Raw genomic sequence first — 20,470 nt, 5'->3', positions numbered from 1 at the left:
AAAAAGACGGGTCTGGGACACGCACACAATAAAGATTACCCATGACAGTAATCTTCATAGGCACAGTACTTGGTTAGGTTGTGAACCAGGTCTGCGAGAAAGAATCACTAAAGGAACTGTGATACGGGTCTCAGACACACAAGCAGAGTGTGCCATGACTCATCTTCCTTGTGGCAGTACTTGGCCAAGAGGAGGGCCAAGTGAAGCGAACCAAACAAGAGAGACCAGGGTCTGGGACCCACAGCAAATGACATTGTGAAAGCCTGAGCAAGGTCAAGGGAAGAACCAAACAATTTGACAGTGTGAATTGTAAGAAACCTGAGAAGACTCAGGGGAAGGGAATCACCTCCTTAGACTTGTGGAACTTTGTCTGTTTTCTGCACCTTTTATTTTGAACGTTATGTTGGAACACTGAAAAAAGAGCTGCGAGTGGTCAGCTGAGCACCAATTCCCTTTTCACTTTATATTGAGGTTAGATTGTGAGGGTCAGGTTAGGATTTGGACACAGGACAGAGAACCTTATTTTGGACATTCTGACACAGGCACTAGTTCGTTTTGTTGAGGCAGTGAAAACCCCTCTTAGAGTTAGTGCAAGTTAGGACTTTTCTCCAACCCCCCTATTTGTTGTAAAATAAAAGTCTTTGCCAACAACCATGATACCCTTGTGTCTGAGTCTTACACCTACACCCTCAGAGGGGACAACACTTTTGTCGGCCTAGTTGACAAATTCATTGCAAATAATGCTACATTCTTGAGGGGCGGATACCATCTGGCTTACATCATGCACTTCCACTCTCTTCTTCTCTCCAATCTTTAAAAGCCAGTTTGTCAAGTTCCCCTCAGCTTTGTTAACCCACCCCTGGCAACAACCTGCCTTTTTCCGGCCTTTTCTTGTCTTCATGCCACTCATGGAGGAAGAACAAACCTGCTCAAGGCTAATGTTACTAACTTCCTGAGGCTTTTCAGCTACAACATTTCCTACATTTTTTATTCTTCCTGAGTTTGTTCAACTTCCTACGTTGTTTTCTCGAAAGTATTGTATCGTTTTGAGGATCCCCATGCTCTTACATCAGTACTGCTTCAGCTATTCGGTCAACTACTTCTACTTGTGTAGATTCAAGAACTTCATCGGTGGAGACCGGAATCACTTGTTCTAAAATGACTTCCTGTGCATTGGCGAGCTCTGCCTCATGATATTTATGACTTGAAGCCCTTGAATTACACCCTAGGTCTTTCTTTATATGCTCTAAGGTAATATAGTGCTTTTGGACTTCACCATGAATGTAATGGCACTGTTTGAGCAACATTTTTTGCGCAAAGTTCACAGTATAATGATGGACGACATTATCTCCCACACTGCCAGCCGTACAACTTTCCATAGAGATATCGTCCTGATTCATCCCAGTCAAGCACGGAGAGCTAGACAGTCTTGATTGTAAAGTTGGGGGGGCCAAGGTTTCCCACCAGGGTTCTCTCCTCACTCGTTTCATTCACCATGCTGGCTGTCAACCTAGGGCACAGAGTTTCCAGCTGTGCTCCTTGCTGCAGCGAATAGTATAGATTGAGCAAAGATGTGTCAATAACTACTGAGGAGCCAGCATTATCCTCCAGTGTATTCAAAACAGTAGGTGTATCACCCACGACACACATACCCGATTCCTCAATCATTGGGATCGGGCCTGAGGCAGGGACTCAAAGCTTACAATTAGGTCCCTTGCAGTACGCTGTTATTTTATTTTTGGCATATTTCTTCTTGCTACCGTTATCGACTTCCTAGGATTTAGGCCGACCAGGCGTCTAAGTGGCCGCACTCAAGGGAGGTACGATTACCGGGTATCCTGCCATCTTGTTGCAACATAGTTTATAGTGGCTATTTTCACTTCACACCTTGGCTTTCATTAAAGTGCACTCCTGTTTAAACTATGCAAGTGTCGGTCCACTCCAGTAAACTAACTACTGAAACTAGCAGCAATGGGTCAGCAACGCTCCTCTACTGCTTGCAGAAGGAGGCAGCTTCGCTGTGTCCACGCTCTACAACAGTCGCTCAGTTGTACATTTCTTCAGCAGACAGGGTCTCCACAGCTAGCACCCAACATGTTAAATCAGTATCCAAAAGCCACTCATCAGGTCACACGCCTACACTCTTTTTTTACCTCGACTGGCTTCAGTGGCGAACTGTGGCAAACTGTGCTTGTCACCCTGTGCTTCTCGCGCGGACTGTCAGATTTTAACTGTTCTCGGCCACAGGAAAGGTACAAAAGCACCACTTACCCGGCGTGCCTCTTGCCATTATCTAGCAATAGCCCCTCTACAATAACCCCTAAGAGGAGTGGGGTGGGATGAACCTCAGACTGGTAAAAGGAACAGAAGGAATCAGAGTAATGGGATTACCACTACGTAATAATGACAATATCTCTTCATCTCTCTTTCCTGTCCCAGTCCTCAAGTTATGAGGGAATAGAAAGCAGTAAACAGGGGAAATCACACCACAGACATAGTTCAGAAAACTGAATTCAGTGTACCCAACAATCACCCATCAATGTGAAAATACACATTAAAGGACTGCTAAACCGAAGGGCTGCCAATGCATCCCCAGGTACAAATTATAGTCATTGACAAATCTCTCTGGGGCTGCCCAAGTAGCAACCCTGCAAATGTACCCCATTTAACAGCCTTGAATACCACCTAAGACGTGGCTTAAGTGGATTTACCCTGTATTGCCCCATGGTAGTCCAGATGCAATCCACTTTCACAGAGTGGCGGTAGTCCATTGTTTAAAGAGGTGGTGGTGTCCCTCCTCTCCTTTCTAATTTCCAAGTAGCATACATTTGATGTTGTAGTTGAAAATGGGGGTGCTCGCAATCAAGTGGTCCGACTGAGCCAAGGATCAAAACAGATAAACAACAACGGTGACCACACTGCTTGCGTGGTCTGAACAATTGCTGCACACTGCCCTAAGATAAAGATAATGATAATGATGTGTTATTTATATAGCGCCTTAATCCAAGGCGCTTTACAGAGCACATATCTACATACAATATCACCCAACAGATTATTAATTGTAGTTTTGAGCAATACGACAATTTATTTGATAACACAATTTGACAGCCAATTTATTACATTTGAGAAATGTATTTTACACTCCTTAATTAACAAATTATTTGCATAACTTTTGAAAGCAACCAAAAACTGAGCGCAATTAAAAAAAATGTAATTTAACGATGACCAGCATGATCACTTGTGCGGTCTGTCTGATGCGTTTTGAGTTAGAAAACATTTCTTCAGAGACTGTCATACAGGTATAGAGAAAATATATTGTAATCACAATGTTGTAGTCTTCCCATACTTTAGTAAAAGAAGTAGTTCATAAAACTACTGATTAACCAAGTATAATAAGGATACAAACTATAATCATTGGAAAGTAGAAGCTAGGAAAGTTAGGCGTATGGCCGAACGCAGCTGGATAAAAAACCTGTCTGACTCCACTCTTGGGGTTTATAAGTTCTAGCAAAAACCTTTAAGGCAATCATCTTTAAAGCCAAAGAGATTAAATTAAATGAACGGATTAGCACAGCTAAATCGAATTCTAGAGAATTATTCTCTATTTACTAGAGTTAAAAGGCACATCAAATAATTTGCATGTTGTCGCATTGACAACAATTGGTGCAAAAAAGTTCAGGATGGCTTTTCACAGAAAATAGTTCACCACCAAACCTGTATTATTTATTGTGTTAATAGGTTAACAGATCCAGAATCTGTGATTCCTGATTACTATTGTGAGAAACCTGACAGTATTCTCCCACTTACTCCGTCAGAATCTTCCATTGAGGTGGCCAGGGAAGGGCCATCGCTTTTGGATCCTGACCCTGGGGGTAGGCAAGCGAGGGAGGATAACCTGAGTGGAGGGTCACAAGAGATTGGGAGGAGGATACGGAAGGGCGAGGCATGGTATTACTCCAGTCCCAATAATACCCTAACCCACTGCCCCTCAGCCTTCGTGGGGTATTTGCAATCTCACCCCTTCTTCCCCTCCGCATTTCCAACAAAGACTGAGACAAGAAGGAGGCAACTAAGAGCAGTAAAGACTACCCTTAGAAACAACATGAAGAAAATAAGGGCAACCTACTATAGAAATAACTCAAGTTGTCCCACTAATAGAGTCAGGCAGGGTCAGGCATTTAATAATGACCACTCACACTGACTCCAATTGACTGGTCAACTATAAAAGGTGTGGTTTTTCACAAAAAGGAGAGCGAGCTGGTTATGCTGTCTAGACCGAAAAGCCAAGGAGCAGAGAGCAGCAGGAATTAAAGCCTGGAGGGGACCAGTGTTCCGAGGCGCTGGCCCAGAGTTTGTGAGGGGCTGTAGCATGGCTAAGCAGCCATGCCTCTAAGGAACCGGAGTCTGGCAGCCTGTATCCTGTTGGTGGCTTTCAGGAAACTACTTGTTCCCTTTGGATGTGTGCCGGTCCCAAGGGTGTCTGAGGGGCAGCTGATGAGACCCTGACCTCAACCCGTGTATCCAGAGGAACCGCTTGTCAATGCAATGCTGCCCAGTGAGTGAGAGAGCGAAACTCGTGAGCGTGTGTTTAACTGAAATGGAGCGGGAGAAATGCACAGTTTTAAAGTGACACAGAGTGGAAAGTAAGATAAAGTGTACGTAGGACAGAAAGTGTACGAATTAAGTAGAAGAAGAGAAATAGAAGGAAGGAAGTTGCGCTAGCGGCGCAGAAGAAAAGGAAAGTGAAAGAAAGGTGAAGAGTTTAAAGAGAAGTGCGAAGTGTGCACGGTAAAGAGAGGACAGTGTGTTAAGTGTGCAGGAGGAGCACAGGAAAATAAACTTCCTATCACATTTTTGTAAAGAGTGAGGACAAGCATAGGTTTAGACATAGACAGACTTTTATTTTGGAATATTAGACATCAACGGCCTTTAGAAACATCAGTTAAGGGAACCATCCCATTAGAGTTGGGGCCAGTCAGGCATTACACCAACCCAGGTACCTTAGTAAACAAAGGTTTTTGAAACAAACACCTTTGAGTCTGTGTCTCGCTTGATACCATGCCTCTCACACACTATGTAATGGGGATCTCAGAATCATCTACATCATTTGTCTTTGAACAAGTCTTGGAAATGGATGTTTTGAAGATTGTGCATGCAATGAAGCCTACCTCCTGCAAGGAAGATGTCTTTCAAGCTTCCGTTTTTAAAGAGCTCCTTCCCGCCCACGTTTCCTGGGTTGCTGGATTTATAAACCATTCTTTTTCAGAAGGTTTTGTACCGGAATGTTTGAAGGAGGCGTGTATATCACCTATGGTAAGAAAGTAGAAACTTAATCCCACTGATCTTGTGTTATAACTCACCGCCAATACTGTGACTAGTGTGGCAGGAGCACTGAACAAAGGAACCAAAAGTCGCTACAGAATTCTTCCTACAATTGTACCTCTCTGACAAACCCTTATAAAACACTGCAGCCTTTTTATCATTCGGCCAACTGGTCTCAGCCACCAATTGATTAAACCTAGCTAGGTATGTGAGTAGTGGTGAATCACCTTGCCGTAGGTTTAGTAGCTCCAGATCGGTTGCTTGGGTTTTATAGTGTGTGTCGAAAATGTGGGCCTTAGCACTAATCATGGCGTCGCAGTGGTACAACATATAACTGTTTTCTTCTAATAGCGGATTAGCCCAGGCAGCTGCCATTCCACCCAAGTACGACAAAATGAAAGCGACCTTGGTGGTGGAGTCCGGGAAAGATGCAGGTCGACAGTTGAGCCTGCACTGGTTTATGAACGTCCGATACTGCTTGGGATCCCCATGAAATCTTTCCGTTGCAGCCAAAGGAAACTGTGTTGACATAAGCACAGGAACAGGGTCCTGGCGTGGCACAGGAAAGACAGAGCCTGAAGCCACCTGAGGAGCAGATGTCTCTGCCCCACCTGGTAGGGCAGATGCCTGTAGGGCCTCAATACGACGATGCGTGGCATCATGTGCGGCCGTCATATCCGCGTGTAGTTCCCAGGCTAGGCCGACCAGGTTCTCAAGGGCGTCGGTGGTCTCCATGTTTAGTAGGCTTCTGATTATGTTAGGACACAATGCCAATACTGTGACTAGTGTGGCAGGAGTGCTGAACAAAGGAACCAGAAGTTGCTGCAATGTGAGGCAATGCTATCCTTGTATCAGAAATAGTTTCAGGATATGTACGGGCAGCGGCAGGGATTTCAACATGAGGCAATGCAATCCTTGTTTCAGAAATGATTTCGATTTCAGGCAACGTGCGGGCAGCGGCAGGGATTTTAACGTGAGGCAATGCAGTCCTTGTATCAGAAATGAGTTGAGTAACGTGCGGGCAGTCCATTCGGAAACAGAGGTGTAACTTACACAAAGCACAAAACCAAAGGCACAGAACAGAATGGTTATAGCGAGGCAATCCGAGGAACGTAGCAGAAATGCAAATACAAGAAATCGAAACGGCATAAACAGAGCATGAAGTCCATAGCACTTCAATCAGAAGCACAAGACTACGTTCTGAGGGACGGCTTTATTCACCTAACGTCACGTGTGGTGGTATCATGTGATAATCTTCCAGCATTGCAACGTGTATGGAGCTTTCCTCGTCACCATGGCAATAGGTAATGGGCCAGAAACGGAGCTCTCCGTTGCAGCATATTGGATGGTGACAGCCTAGTTCTTAGAGGAGGTGTGTTTTTTTTCTGTCTGCGATTTTACAGCGGGTGGTATGTTTTTGGTGGGAACCTAACCCCGAGGCTGCGTACGACTCTGGTTCCTGACATCCTGCAAGTTATAGGCCTATAACGAATGTTTATTGCATGCTGAAATTTCTTGATAAAGTGGCTTGCCACGAGTATCAGGAGTTTTCTGAACAACAAGGGATTCTCACCCTGGGACCATCATGCTTTCGGATGAAATATGGCACAGAGATGGCGCTCTTGGATTTACAGTCTAACATTGCTAAAATCATTGATAAGGGTGACTTGGCATTGCTTCTACTTCTCGACCTTTCGGCTGCTTTTGATTTGGTGAATCACGAGATGCTGGCAGTTAGATTGGTCGGGATTGGAAAATGCTCGAATCAAGCCGCCAATTGGTTTAAATTCTTTCTCGGGCCCAGGATGGCAAGACTGGTTAAGGACGGCTATCAGTCACAGCATCTCCCTCTTAACTGTGGGGTTCCGAAGGGCTTGTGCTTATCGTCCCTATTGTTCAATGCCTACTCTAGACCTTTATGTGATCTCCTGGATGGTCTGGGTGTGCAGTTTGCAAATTATCTGTAAAGCAGATCAATAACTTTCGTGTTTTTTTGTTTTACTAAATTTCATAACAGACAGTTCAATAGACAATTAACTAGGTGGAGCAGTCACAATGAATAACAAGCTCACAAAATTTATATAGACAACAAACATGATATTTATTGTACAATATCTATGGGCCCGACGCGTTTCAAATATAAACTCTTCTTCAGGGGCAAAAACATATTTCACAATTCATAATTCAATTTCTAGAAAAAAGTAGAGAAGGGTACAACTTAGTATTTTGCATATAATTCAATTATTCATAAAAACTTTCAAAACATTAAATCATAGATGTAGTTTGAATCATTGTCAAGAGATGTCTGGGATAGTACCTAGTAGCTCAGTTTAGTATAAGTCCAGTCAGATAAGTAGTATCTCTAACCAACACGAAAAGGATATATAATTTGTGGGAAATGACAAGCTACTCTATTTTCAAAAAAACAAACATTTTTAAAATTAAAAAACTAAAAAAAATGATATACAATTATGGCATAATCCATGCATATAGGTAGTGTGCCACTTACCAACTATGGAGTAGGCATAGTTGAAAAAACATATACGATGTCCATGGATAGCGGGTGCTTTAGAGAGGTAGCGTGTGAATCCACACTAAGTAAGAAATGTGAAAAGTCAATAGTATACTTAAGGTGCAAGTATAGGTAAAGGTAACAGTAACAGAGTTTCACCAACACTTACATTAGTTTCCCAAAAGGATTCCGGCTAGCGGTATGTGGACTGAGTCAAAAGGGACAAGCAGTTCGCGCTAGTACATAGATCTGTATAGAAGTAAAGGAAAAAGTAGGAGGAGGTAAATAATAGTAAAAAAGTTCCAGGTCTCAAGAGTGTCAGTGGACCCATAGATCACTTACTAGATACAGTGTGAATACTTTAGCGAGCGAATCATGGCGAACCCCATCCCGAAGAAAGAGGATGTTGTTCGTTCATGATTCTGCTCTTATGTACTGAAAGTGCTGCTGACGTATGAATGAGCATGAGTGGTAGCAGAGCGATCGCTACATGTGCGTTTGCAACAAGTTGCAGGTAATTGGTGCGCGTCATGTGTCTGACGACACGGGGAGACCGGCGTCAGAACAACATGAAAACAAAGAAAAGTGCGCATGCGCGACACAAGTGAGTGGCTAAAACTGCCTGAAAGTGGCTGTCTATTTTGTAGTAGGCAAGTAAGTGGCCATGAGGAGTAATGAAAATTTAGCAAAGAAGAACGCGGACCAGACGAAGTGGTTTTTGAAAGATAAGATGGATAAGTCAGACCGTCCTCTGCCAGTCAGTACCTCATCCAGTACATTGATATAGTTCAACACAAATGATATTACAGGCTTTGATATAATGTACATACAGCTCCATATTTTGCAGAATTTACCATCAGAATGATGACATACATTGGGTAATAATATGGCATAGTTTTTCAAAAGGTGACTTCACAATTATTTGAGCATCCCAGAACTTAAAGAAGGGGGAGGTTGCGGTTTCAATACAATCCTTATTAGCATATATATTTCTGTAAAAAATTACATTTCAACCATATGTGCACATGTAAACACAATGAGACCACCTTGATGGATAATTCACAGGTAACAGAGTACATTTATAAAAATGGGGATTTTAACCAAGATATGGTTAGTATGAATTGATGTAACTAGAGTAGTTGAGGTGAAGGGTGTGGTCCTCATAAATAGGGGCCGAGGTAGTAGTCCTCGTTCATGCCAAGAGGGGCAAGTGAATCAAGACAGTGTATCCAATAGAGTTCTCTCTGGGATAGTAGTTTTTGTAAGTCCCTACCTCTGGAAAGTGGATGTATTACTTTGAGTATTACCATTCTCATGTGTGCCACTGTGTGTTGATGATCTCTGAAATGTCTATACACCGGGGATTTGATATTATTAGTGCGGATATTTGACTTGTGCTCAGTCCAACGTTCCTTGGCTTTCCTGGTAGATTTCCCTATGTAGTATTTTTCACAGGGACAAGCAATACTCAGAACAGAAGCACAAATCCGTGAAGACCTACTGGATCCAAAGACTAAAAATGAAAACAGGAATCTTATTCATTCATTAAAGTACTCTAGCCAGAGCTTTCAGGTCAAACGGATAATCCACAAGAATTGGGATATAATCAAAACAGACCCGCAACTGAACCGACTTTTTCCGGAACCGCCGATGCTTGCGTACAAGAGGGGCAAAAACTTTTGTGACAGTCTGATCAGAGCAGTAAAACGAAAAACAGACAACCAAACCTTTTCGTCCAAACCTAAAAAGAGTACTTACCCGTGCCTAAATTGCCAACACTGTTCAAATGTGATTAAAGGAGGCCACATTCGACATGGAAACACTGGGAAGAAAATTCCACTAAACAATTTGCAACTTGTGATTCAAAAAACGTTATTTATGCTCTGCGTTGTCCCTATTTATGAGGACCATACCCTTCACCTCAACTACTCTAGTTACATCAATTCATACTGACCATATCTTGGTTAAAATCCCCATATTTTATATAAATGTACTCTGTTACCTGTGAATTATCCATCAAGGTGGTCTCATTGTGTTTACATGTGCACATATGGTTGAAATGTAATTTTTTAAAGAAATATATATGCTAATAAGGATTGAATTGAAACCGTAACCTCCCCCTTCTTTAAGTTTTGGGGTGCTCAAATGATTGTGAAGTCACCTTTTGAAAAACTATGCCATATTATTACCCAATGTATGTCATCATTCTGATGGTAAATTCTGCAAAATATGGAGCTGTATGTACATTATATCAATGCCTGTAATATCATTCGTGTTGAACTATATCAATGTACTGAATGAGGTACTGACTGGCAGAGGACGGTCTGACTTATCCATCTTATCTTTCAAAAACCACTTCGTCTGGTCTGCGTTCTTCTTTGCTAAATTTTCATTACTCCTCATGGCTCATGGCCACTTACTTGCCTACTACAAAATTGACAGCCACTTTCAGGCAGTTTTAGTCGCTCACTAGTCTCGCGCATGCGCGCTTTTCTTTGTTTTTATGTTGTTCTGACGCCGGTTTCACCGTGTCGTCAGACACATGACGCGCACCAATTACCTGCAACTTGTTGCAAACGCATGAGAAGCGATCGATCTGCTACCACGCATGCTCATTCATACGTCAGCAGCACTTTCAGTACATAAGAGCAGAATCATGAACGAACAACATCCTCTTTGTTCGGGATGAGGTTCGCCATGATTCGCTCGCTAAAGGATTCACACTGTATCTAGTAAGTGATCTATGGGTCCACTGACACTCTTGAGACCTGGAACTATTATTTACCTCCTCCTTCTTTTTCCTTTACTTCTATACAGATCTATGTACTAGCGCAAACTGTTTGTCCCTTTTGACTCAGTCCACGTACCGCTAGCCGGAATCCTTTTGGGAAACTAATGTAAGTGTTGGTGAAACTCCGTTACTGTTACCTTTACCTATACTTGCACCTTAAGTATACTATTGACTTTTCACATTTCTTACTTAGTGTGGATGCACACGCTACCTCTCTAAAGCACCCGCTATCCATGGACATCGTATATGTTTTTTCAACTATGCCTACTCCATAGTTGGTAAGTGGCACACTACCTATATGCATGGATCATGTCATAATTGTATATAATTTTTTGTAGTTTTTTAATTTTTTATTTTTTTTGTTTTTTTGAAAATAGAGTAGCTTGTCATTTTCCCACAAATTATATATCCTTTTCGTGTTGGTTAGAGATACTACTTATCTGACTGGACGTATACTAAACTGAGCTACTAGGTACTATCCCAGACATCTCTTGACAATGATTCAAACTACATCTATGATTTAATGTTTTGAAAGTTTGTATGAATAATTGAATTATATGCAAAATACTAAGTTGTACCCTTCTCTACTTTTTTCTAGAAATTGAATTATGAATTGTGAAATATGTTTTTGCCCATGAAGAAGAGTTTATACTCGAAACGCGTCGGGCCCAGCGATATTGTACAATAAATATCATGTTTGTTGTCTATATACATTTTGTGAGCTTGTTATTCATTGTGACTGCTCCACCTAGTTAATTGTCTATTGAACTGTGTGTTATGAAATTTAGTCAAACAAAAAAACACGAAAGTTATTGATCTGCTTTGCAGATATCAAACAGTGTGCAGGGGACGGGAGTTCCTAAATTCTTTAGGAACAACCATTTTTTGTCCTCCATTTTCCCAACCTAGTTGCCAAGGTTGAGTCTTTTCTCCCCCGCACCTCAAATTATCTCTAATTCTATAAAGGTTACTCTAAAATACCCTAATACTCTTTTGTTAAATCATAGGTATGCCCCGTGTTTTTGCTCATCTTCTTACAGTTTGCAAATTATGCAGAAGACACCCAGATCAACCTGGAGTTATCCGGGTCATACACCAAGGACCTGGTTAGGCTAAAGGTGGTCTTTGGTGGCATTAAGACATGGATGGCGAGGAACTCACTAGCCATAAATGATACAAAACTGAGATCCTTATTCTTGGAGAGGGTGCTAAAATGAAAACATGGATTCCTCAATATAGCTGCTTCCAGATCGAAGGTCATAATATTCCTGTTTCAGAATATGTAAAAACTCTTGGGGTATTTTTTGACTCCCCGCTAAGCTTTCAGAAACATGTTTCCCATCTGAGTTATTTGAGTGCCTACATGACACATCTGTTATGGCAAATTCGCCCTTATCTGTCTGAAAAAAACAGGACTCTGATTGCCGCTCGAAAACAGGAGCTGCAAAGGATGTAGAAGCTGTACGATGAAGCCGGGGAGCCCGCGAGGTGGAGACAGGACACCGGAGTGCTGCCTTCCATCAACCGTGAGGGAATAAAAAATCGCCACAAGACACTGGTGAGTCCTAGAGAGAGAGAATGGTACACCGGGGTGCTTTCGAAACACTCCCAAAGAAAGACTAAAGTGTATGAAGTGAATGAGAAGGAATATGAAATCCAATATTCCCTGAAAAAAGGATTACTGAACAAATGTGAGAGAAAAGCAAGTTTGCAATTTTATAAAGTAGATCAGATGAATGCGACAGAAAAGCAAGTTTGTAATTGTATAAAGCAAATCAGATGAAAAGCCCTGGCAGGGGAGTAAACCAGGCAAAAGCCAGTTTACAGTTGTATGAAGCAAATCAGATGAAAATCCCTGGTAGGAGAGTGAACCAGGCAAAAGCAAATTTGCAATTGTATTAAACAAATCAGATGAAAAGCCCTAACAGGAAAGTGTTGCAGGCAAAGTCAAGTTTGCAAGTCTGCAAAGTAAATCATATGACATGCCCTGGAATAGTGAGGCTTTTTCCAACCACTTTCTATTTTGAATAAAAGTTTATAGCCAACACCATAAGATCCCTGTGTTCCTGCCTCATTCGTGGCTTCTCACATATGGTGGTAGAAGTGGGATTGGGCTCATTTGACACAAACTGGGGTACCATCAGGTTTGAAAAACATAGCATCCAAGCCTCCGATCCATCAATTGCTACAGAGAATTTTATTGGGGTTAACATATGTAGTAGCAGGGGCGAATTAGTGCAACCCTGAGACAGAGTGAAAATCTCTACTGACCTAGTCCTAATACCTCCCCACATACTTATATTAGGCTAGCCTCTAAGTTGGGTCTAACTTGGCATTATGGCCTAGAGGGCCTAGCAGGTGTCATAGACCCCGACTACTGAGGTGATGTAAAGGTCCTAAATCAGAATAATGGGAAAGAGGGATACCAGATAAACACAGGAGAGAAAATAGCTCAGGGAATCCTAGAAAAACCTTTGTTTACCAGAATGAAAGAAATCCGTAAAGCCAACAAGACAGAGAGAGGTGGGAAAGGCTTTGGGGAGGCAGCCAAAAATTCCCAACCATCATCCGAGGCAATACCACCAACAGTCCTGGGCAAAGAAGCTGAAATCATTCCTAACTTAGCCTTTGCCCAAAGGAATGACCCATCACTAGAAGAGACTCTTCAACAGGTACTGTCTGAAGCATGGGTTCCTTTATAGAGGCAATCTTAGCCCTGATATTTCCCCTAGAACTCAGATGATCGTGCCTAAGAGTCAAAATAGGATGGTACTGGAGATTGTGCACTCCCATGTCACTGTGGGTCACTTAGGAGCAGCCAGGTCACAGGTACAAGTAATATGTTGCTTCTATTGGCCTGGAATCTATGTCAATATGAAAAAATGTTCTGCTTACCTGTGCCCTGTGTCAGAAGACCAGCTCCCAGAAAACCACTCCAGCCCCGGTCGAACCTTTACCTATAATTGAGGTGCCTTTTTCCTGCATATGTATGTACATAGTTGGGTCCCATCCAAGTTGGGGAACCGATAAATATTGGTAATTGTGGACTATGTTTCTCGATAGTCAGAGGGCTTCCCATTACATAATAACACAACTCAACAAATCGTGAAACACCTGATCCCATTTGTTTCATGGGTAGACTTCCCGAAGGAAATCCTCATGGATCAAGGGACCACCTTCATGAGTCGGTTAATGGCAGAGGTGAAGGAGATCCTGCAAATTAAAACTCTCAGGACCTCTGTCTACCACCCACAAACCGATGGATTAGTGGAAGATTTCAATAAAACCATGAAAAATGTAATCCGAAAATTGGTTGCTGACAGGAAAAATTGGGATCTTATGATACCATGGGATGCCCTTTTTGTTGTCTGGAAAACACCACCATCCTCAACAGGGTTTTCACCATTTGAGTTAATATATGGCAGGGCGCCACAGGATGTCCTTTCCTTGCTAATGGAAACCTGGGAGGAAAGGGACAAGGCCCTTCTTCCCCTCTCACAGACAGCCCAGAGCTTAAAAGAACACATGGCTACTGTGAGGGCAATAGTTCAGACCCACATGGTTAATGCACAGAAAAGCCAAAAGACCTCTTATGACAAGAAGGGCTTCGCTTAGGTCTTTTTCCATTGGACAAAAGGTCCTTGCTCTCTTGCCAAAATCTGATTAAAATATTTTGTCTAAATGGCATGGTTCCTATGAGGTAATAGAACAAACAGGGCCATACAACGTTCGAGTCTCCCAACCAGATAGAAGAATCCAGACCCACATCTATCATATAAACCTCCTCAAGGAGTGCAGAGAGGATTATGTTGCAACCAAAACAGCGGTACAGACTAGTCTCTTAACAGGAGCGTCAGAACCAAACACATTGATCCCTTCCCACCTACCACAGACTCAGAATCAGGACCTACAAGACCTATTGGAACAATTTCCCTATGTATTTAAAAACAAACCAGGGAGAATAAAAGGGGTTTTTCCTTACATACGTACACCCCCGGAGAAGGTTGTCCAGTTAAAGCCCCATAGGCTCCCTGAAGTTAGAAAAGGAATAGTCCTAGAAGAAGTAGAGAAGATGTTGAACTCTGATACCATTAAGCCACCCAAGAGTCCTTGGTCTTCTCTGATAGTACTCGTTGCCAAGCCAGATCAATTTTGGACGTTCTGTATTAATTTCAGAAAGATGAACGCGGTGTCCCAATTCGACAGTTATTCTATGCCACGGATAGATGATCTAATTGATCGATTGGGGGCCCCTGTTTTCCTCTCCATGATTGATTTGATGAAAGGATACTGGCAAGTACCTGTTAATACAGAGGACAAGGAGAAAACAGCCTTCTCCACCCCTGTCGGACTATTCCAGTTCAAAGTATTACCTTTTAGACTTCATGGGGCCCCAGCCACATTTCAAATGTTAATGGACAAAGTCCTCCGACCTTTCTCCTCTTTTTGCAGAGCTTATTTCGATGTTCTAATTATTCACAGTAGGACATGGAAGAACACCTCCACCACTTATATCTAGTTGTCAAAGCCTTGAGGAACGCCGACCTCACTGAAAACTCAAAATAATGTCACTTGGCATAGTCAGCAGTCAAGTATCTGGGATTTGTCATGGGAAAGGGGCATGTCCAACCCCAAAGTGAGAAAGTAAAAGCTGTTCAGGAAACCCCAATACCCAAATCTAAGAAATACATAAGGGCCTTTTGGGATTAATGGGGTATTATAGATGATTCATCAACTAGGCATAACTATTCTTCTATCACCTCTGGCTTAACTGATAAGCTTAAGAACGCTGAACCTGTGAGACAGGCATGGTATCAAGAAATGACACAGACAACAGTATGTGAATTCAATAAACTGACTTTTATTAACTATCCGGATGGATGTAATGCCTAACTTGCCTTGGAGCTATGGTGGGAATTTTCCTACCTAAAGAAACTAAGGAAAGTCTATGTCCATAAATCCAAATCAAAAGCCTGTCTGTATGAAAACCTATGCTTGCCCTCACATCTAATACAAAAATGTAGTGTAGGGTTATTCTTACTTAAATAGTGTTCAACATAAAGTCTGGAGCAGTCTTTATCTCCCTTATGCAAGGTCAGGATACAGTTCCAACTATTATAAGCTTCAACTGTTCTTTCAGGACCTGAATGTATCTTCCCCCAAAGCACACTTGGTTTCAATATACAAAATTCAGAAAGAGCTTAGGGTTCCCTTCACAAAGCTTCAAGTACTGGTTCACTAGACCAATGTTCCAAAGGAGCTCAGGGTTCCCTTCCCAAAGCTTCAAGCACAGAGTCACAAAACCAATGTACCAAAAGAGCTCAGCGTTCCATTCTCCAAGTTTCAAACACAGATGCTGCAAAAGTTCAAAAAACGTGTCAATATACAAAGTTTAGAAGGAGCTTAGGGTTCTCTTGCCCAAGCTTCAAGTACTGGTTCACCAAAACAATATTCCAAAAGATCCCAGGGCTCCCTTCCCCAAGCTCCAAGCACCGGTTCACAAAACGAGTGTTCCCAAAGAGCTCAGGGTTCCCTTCCCCAAGCTTCAAACACAGATGCATAAATAATTCAACAAACACTTGTTCTTACATTTTCTTCAGCAACTTCCATATACTTGGTTGGGGCTCTCTGGTCTGGACACAGTTATCAGACCACACGGTCCAACCATGACAGGTCCCGCAACCAGGGGCTCTTGGTGTTATGTTTTGGCTTAAGATCTTGTCCAAGCATCCTCCTGGGCATTACTTGTCTCTTTGTACTTTAATTTGTTAACTTTATATTCAGCCGGTCTCTTCCTTCACTGGGGTTTGCAGCCTCTAGGTTCTATTTCGCTCCCACTTCAATGCTCCCCCTTCTGCCATTTGCCCAACTGCTCTTAACAACTTTCTTTTCACACGTAGTGCTTTAAATACTTTTAATTCATCCTCGGATATCCAGAGACTTTCAAAATAGTGCCTATTGCCTGCACCTGACCCCTCTGATACCCTGTTTAAAGATATTCTCTAGCCAACATGTCAGCCTTTCTCCGTTACTCGAAAGGCTTTCAAAACCTTGCAAATCTTCTATACAAGATTATTCTGATACACAGTATCTTCCTACAGCCTTGTTAGTATAGCATTCGATTGTTCATACAGTTCAGAAGTACTCACAAGTTTATTGGCGGCACACGCCCGCTCTGCTACAATGTATCTTCTTTTCCTCTCGCTTGCTCACTGGGTTTCTTTACACACAGAAATTCACTGGTCGCTTTATTTGTTGCTGCGGCTCCTCCACTCTCACGACTTCTCACAAACTGAGGTCAGGGTCTCACCACCTGCTCCCCATGCACTCCTGGGCCGGCTACAGTGCCTGTGGGAATGAGCACTTGCAGAACCAAACGGGAAAGACCGACACTGCATATAGCTTCCTTCTTCTGACCTCACGGGCTCACTGGAGCCACGGCTCCCTCGCCACACTTCCGCAGAGCGCCTTGCTCTGCAACTTTCCAGTGTTCTTGCATTTTGTTCTCCTCTAGTTTCCAACGGTCCGTCTGGGCTTCGCTGCTGCACTTTTCCACTCTGCTGCTCTCTTCTTTCCTGCTGCTGCCGTGCCATCCTTTTATACACCTGTATCCCATCAAGGGTGTTCAGGTCTTCTTCTCTTGCCTGTTTTTCCTGATTCCAATTAGACCAATCTCTGGGACATGCCTGCCCTTGGTAGGGTTCAGACTCTCTCTTCTTCAGTCCCAGTACTATCGTGATATTTCCAATAGGAAGTGTTAATTACTCTTACTTGCCTCTTCCTCATCTCAGTACTTGATGTGAGATTACAGGGAAAAGCTGAAAAGAACAACAAGATCCCATAGAGACTGAGGGAGGGTCTGATAGGTCAGTGTTAGTAAAAGGGAGATAACATTTGTAGCCTTCAGGTACCCTCTCTCCAATCCCCAAGGACTCTCAACCCAGGTGATACTCCCTCGCTAGTTCACCTCCAGGGTCGGGATCCAAAAGCAATGGCCCTTCCCTGGCCACCTGAACAGAAGATCCCTGGGGAGTAGATATGAGAGTACCTTCAAGTTTCTCACAAACCCCAAAAGATAAAGTTTAGTATTGAAGACCAAAACCGTGTTGATGAATGTAAGGGTATTCCATGCAGCAAGCCTGTATTAAAGGTAGCTGATTTTAACAAGTAATTCATCTTACAGACGGATGCCTCACATATTGGGTTGGGGGCTGTTCCTTCCCAAGATCATGACAGCATCGAACACCTGATTCTTTATATCAGTAGGACATTATATCCCAGGGAAAATAACTATTATTGAACTTCGGGCCCTAGCCATAAAGTGGGCTCTCATACTTGAAATACTATCTCACTGGTAGGAAATTTCGACTGGTCACTGATCATTCCCCATTAACATGGATGAGCCTCTGAAAAGATACCAATGCGCGAGTCATGTGCTGGTTCTTAGATATGCATCCATATTGTTTAATGGTAGAACACCAAAAAAGGAAGAGAACAGGGGAACGTAGACTTCCTTTCCCGTTTCCAAATAGAGGCTGAGAGAGCCAGCAGCATTAAGGGGAAGGGTATGTGATGAATAGGATGATGTCAACACTCCTTTCCCAGCAGTAGCTTCTCCCCATGGGGCCAGTTGACGGCAGCCGCTACCTGATTCTGACCCTGGGGCAGTCACATGAGGGAGCACCATATGGGGGAGACGACACTCAAGGGGGTGACCTGACATCATCGGATGAGACATGGTATCACCCTTTCCCGTTTAGGGATACCCTCTCCATTCTGCAAGCCTTGATGGCATATTGTTCTGATTCCCTTCAACCATCCATAAGACCTACTGGTAACACCTTCTAATACTCATATACACATGACACCAAGAACCGCCTACAACTCCCTTACATCTAAAAATACTGGGATGAGGAGGATGAATGGAGTAATGCAGATCACCAGGCATGAGTAGCACTAGAGATGCTCTAGTGTTTGTGAGCATGTGATAGGTGCCATGACATTTAAAAGCTTTACCCAGCATGGAGTGAGAAGACACTGCCTGGGGAAGTCAAGCCCTCTTGGTGTTGACCGAGAGACTTTGAGGATGTCAAGATGACCGTGGAGCTGGCAGGCCCGGGCGGAAGGCAGGCGACAGTGGGCTGAAGAGGCTGTTTCGCTGTGCGGCCAACGCGAAAGGGAAGGAAGAGGAAACTTCCTATCGGCCACGGGAACCTGGATACAGCCTCACTATCACCCGAACATGGTGCGTGAGCCCAGAGGAAAACAGGAGCCGCAAAGGACGTGGAAGCTATATGGTGATGCCGGGGGAGCCCGCAAGGTTGAGGCAGGACAGCAGAGTGCTGCCTCTTGTCTACCACGAGGAAACCGAAGGATGCCGCAAGACACCGGTGAGTCCTAGAGAGAGAGAATGGGACACCAGGGCGCTTCTGCAATACTGCCAAAGAAAGACAAAAGTGAACAAAGTGAATGAGAAGGAATATGAAATCCAATATTACCCGAAAAGGGATTATCAAAAAAATGTGAGAGAAAAGCTAGTTTGCAGTTGTGTAAAGTAAATCAGATGAATGCGACAGAAAAGCAAGTTCTAGTTGTATAATGCAAATTAAATGAAAAGCCCTGGCCGGAAAGTACACCAAGCCAAAGTCAAGTTTGAAAGTGTGCAAAACAAACCACATAAAGAAATCCTGGCAGGAGAATACACCAGCCAAAGTCAAGACTGAAAGCAACGTTAAACAAAGTGGAATAGAACCTGGCAGCGGAGTACACCAGGTATCCTACGAAATTGGGACTTACATCCACATTGGTTTTGCATAAAAATATTTTTTTGAACAAAGACCCCTAAGGAAGATTTGTGCCCTTAGGAAGTGTCTTGGAGAGAAACCTGGGGAAAGGAGTTGTCCCCTGGTACTGTGAACTGTATCCTTAAGAGAAATCTGGGGAAGGGAGTTGTCCTCTGGAACTGTGACCTGTATCCATTGGGAACATTTGTGTGGGAGGTTTTTTTGAACTTGAACGTTTGGGCACTTACAAGGACAAAGACATTATCCTTCACATACTAGAGTTGTTTTGTAGAGTGTGAAGACAAGGATAGGATTTCAGACAAAGGACATTTTGCTTTGGACCTTTTGACCCTGGACAGACCTTTAGTTTTGGTTGAGGTAGGGAAATTCCTCCTAGAGTAGGGATAGGGAGGCCTTTTCATCCCCCTTTTAATTTGAATGAAAGTTTATAGACAAAACCACAAGCTCACTGTGTCTGTGTCTCTTTCCGGGCTCCCCAAAGGGGGGCGGAGGGAGAACCTCCACAATACCTATTTAGAGTAGGGAGGACTAAATGCTCATAACAATAAAAGTCAAAGATGCCTTTGGACCTATTAAGAGGAGAAGGCAAGAGAAACGGTTTTGCAGTAATGAACCTAACATACCCACACTCTATTGATCTACCATTTCAGCAGTCTTGCCATCAACCTGAAGCAACTCAGTATGGAAGATGCCTGTAGAGGCCACCTGAGTGGTGGGCCCCAAATTAAAGGGATGAAGGCCTGCTACAAGCTACAAGAGTGTGAACAAGGTTTTCCATGGCCAGCAAGGGGCCTTGGGTTAATTTGCCCCTTCTCCCTCATTATTTGGAAATATTGCCCTTTGGATGAGAGGGAACAGTGGAAACTCAAAGAGAGGGATGCTGACCTAGGGGACCTGAGAACATCTACGTTCACTGCTAAGGGATCCCACGATCTTGACATATAGTTTGGTAACAAGTCCGGGCTGGAGGCATACACATCCACCATGAATATGCATAACCAGCCACAGGTTCCTCTGAAAATGGAGACCCATATGAAGTAG

Source organism: Ambystoma mexicanum, chromosome 12 (assembly GCF_040938575.1).
Source record: "Ambystoma mexicanum isolate Mex_15411 chromosome 12, UKY_AmexF1_1, whole genome shotgun sequence".
Taxonomy (NCBI): domain Eukaryota; kingdom Metazoa; phylum Chordata; class Amphibia; order Caudata; family Ambystomatidae; genus Ambystoma; species Ambystoma mexicanum.
This window is presented reverse-complemented; position numbering follows the sequence as displayed.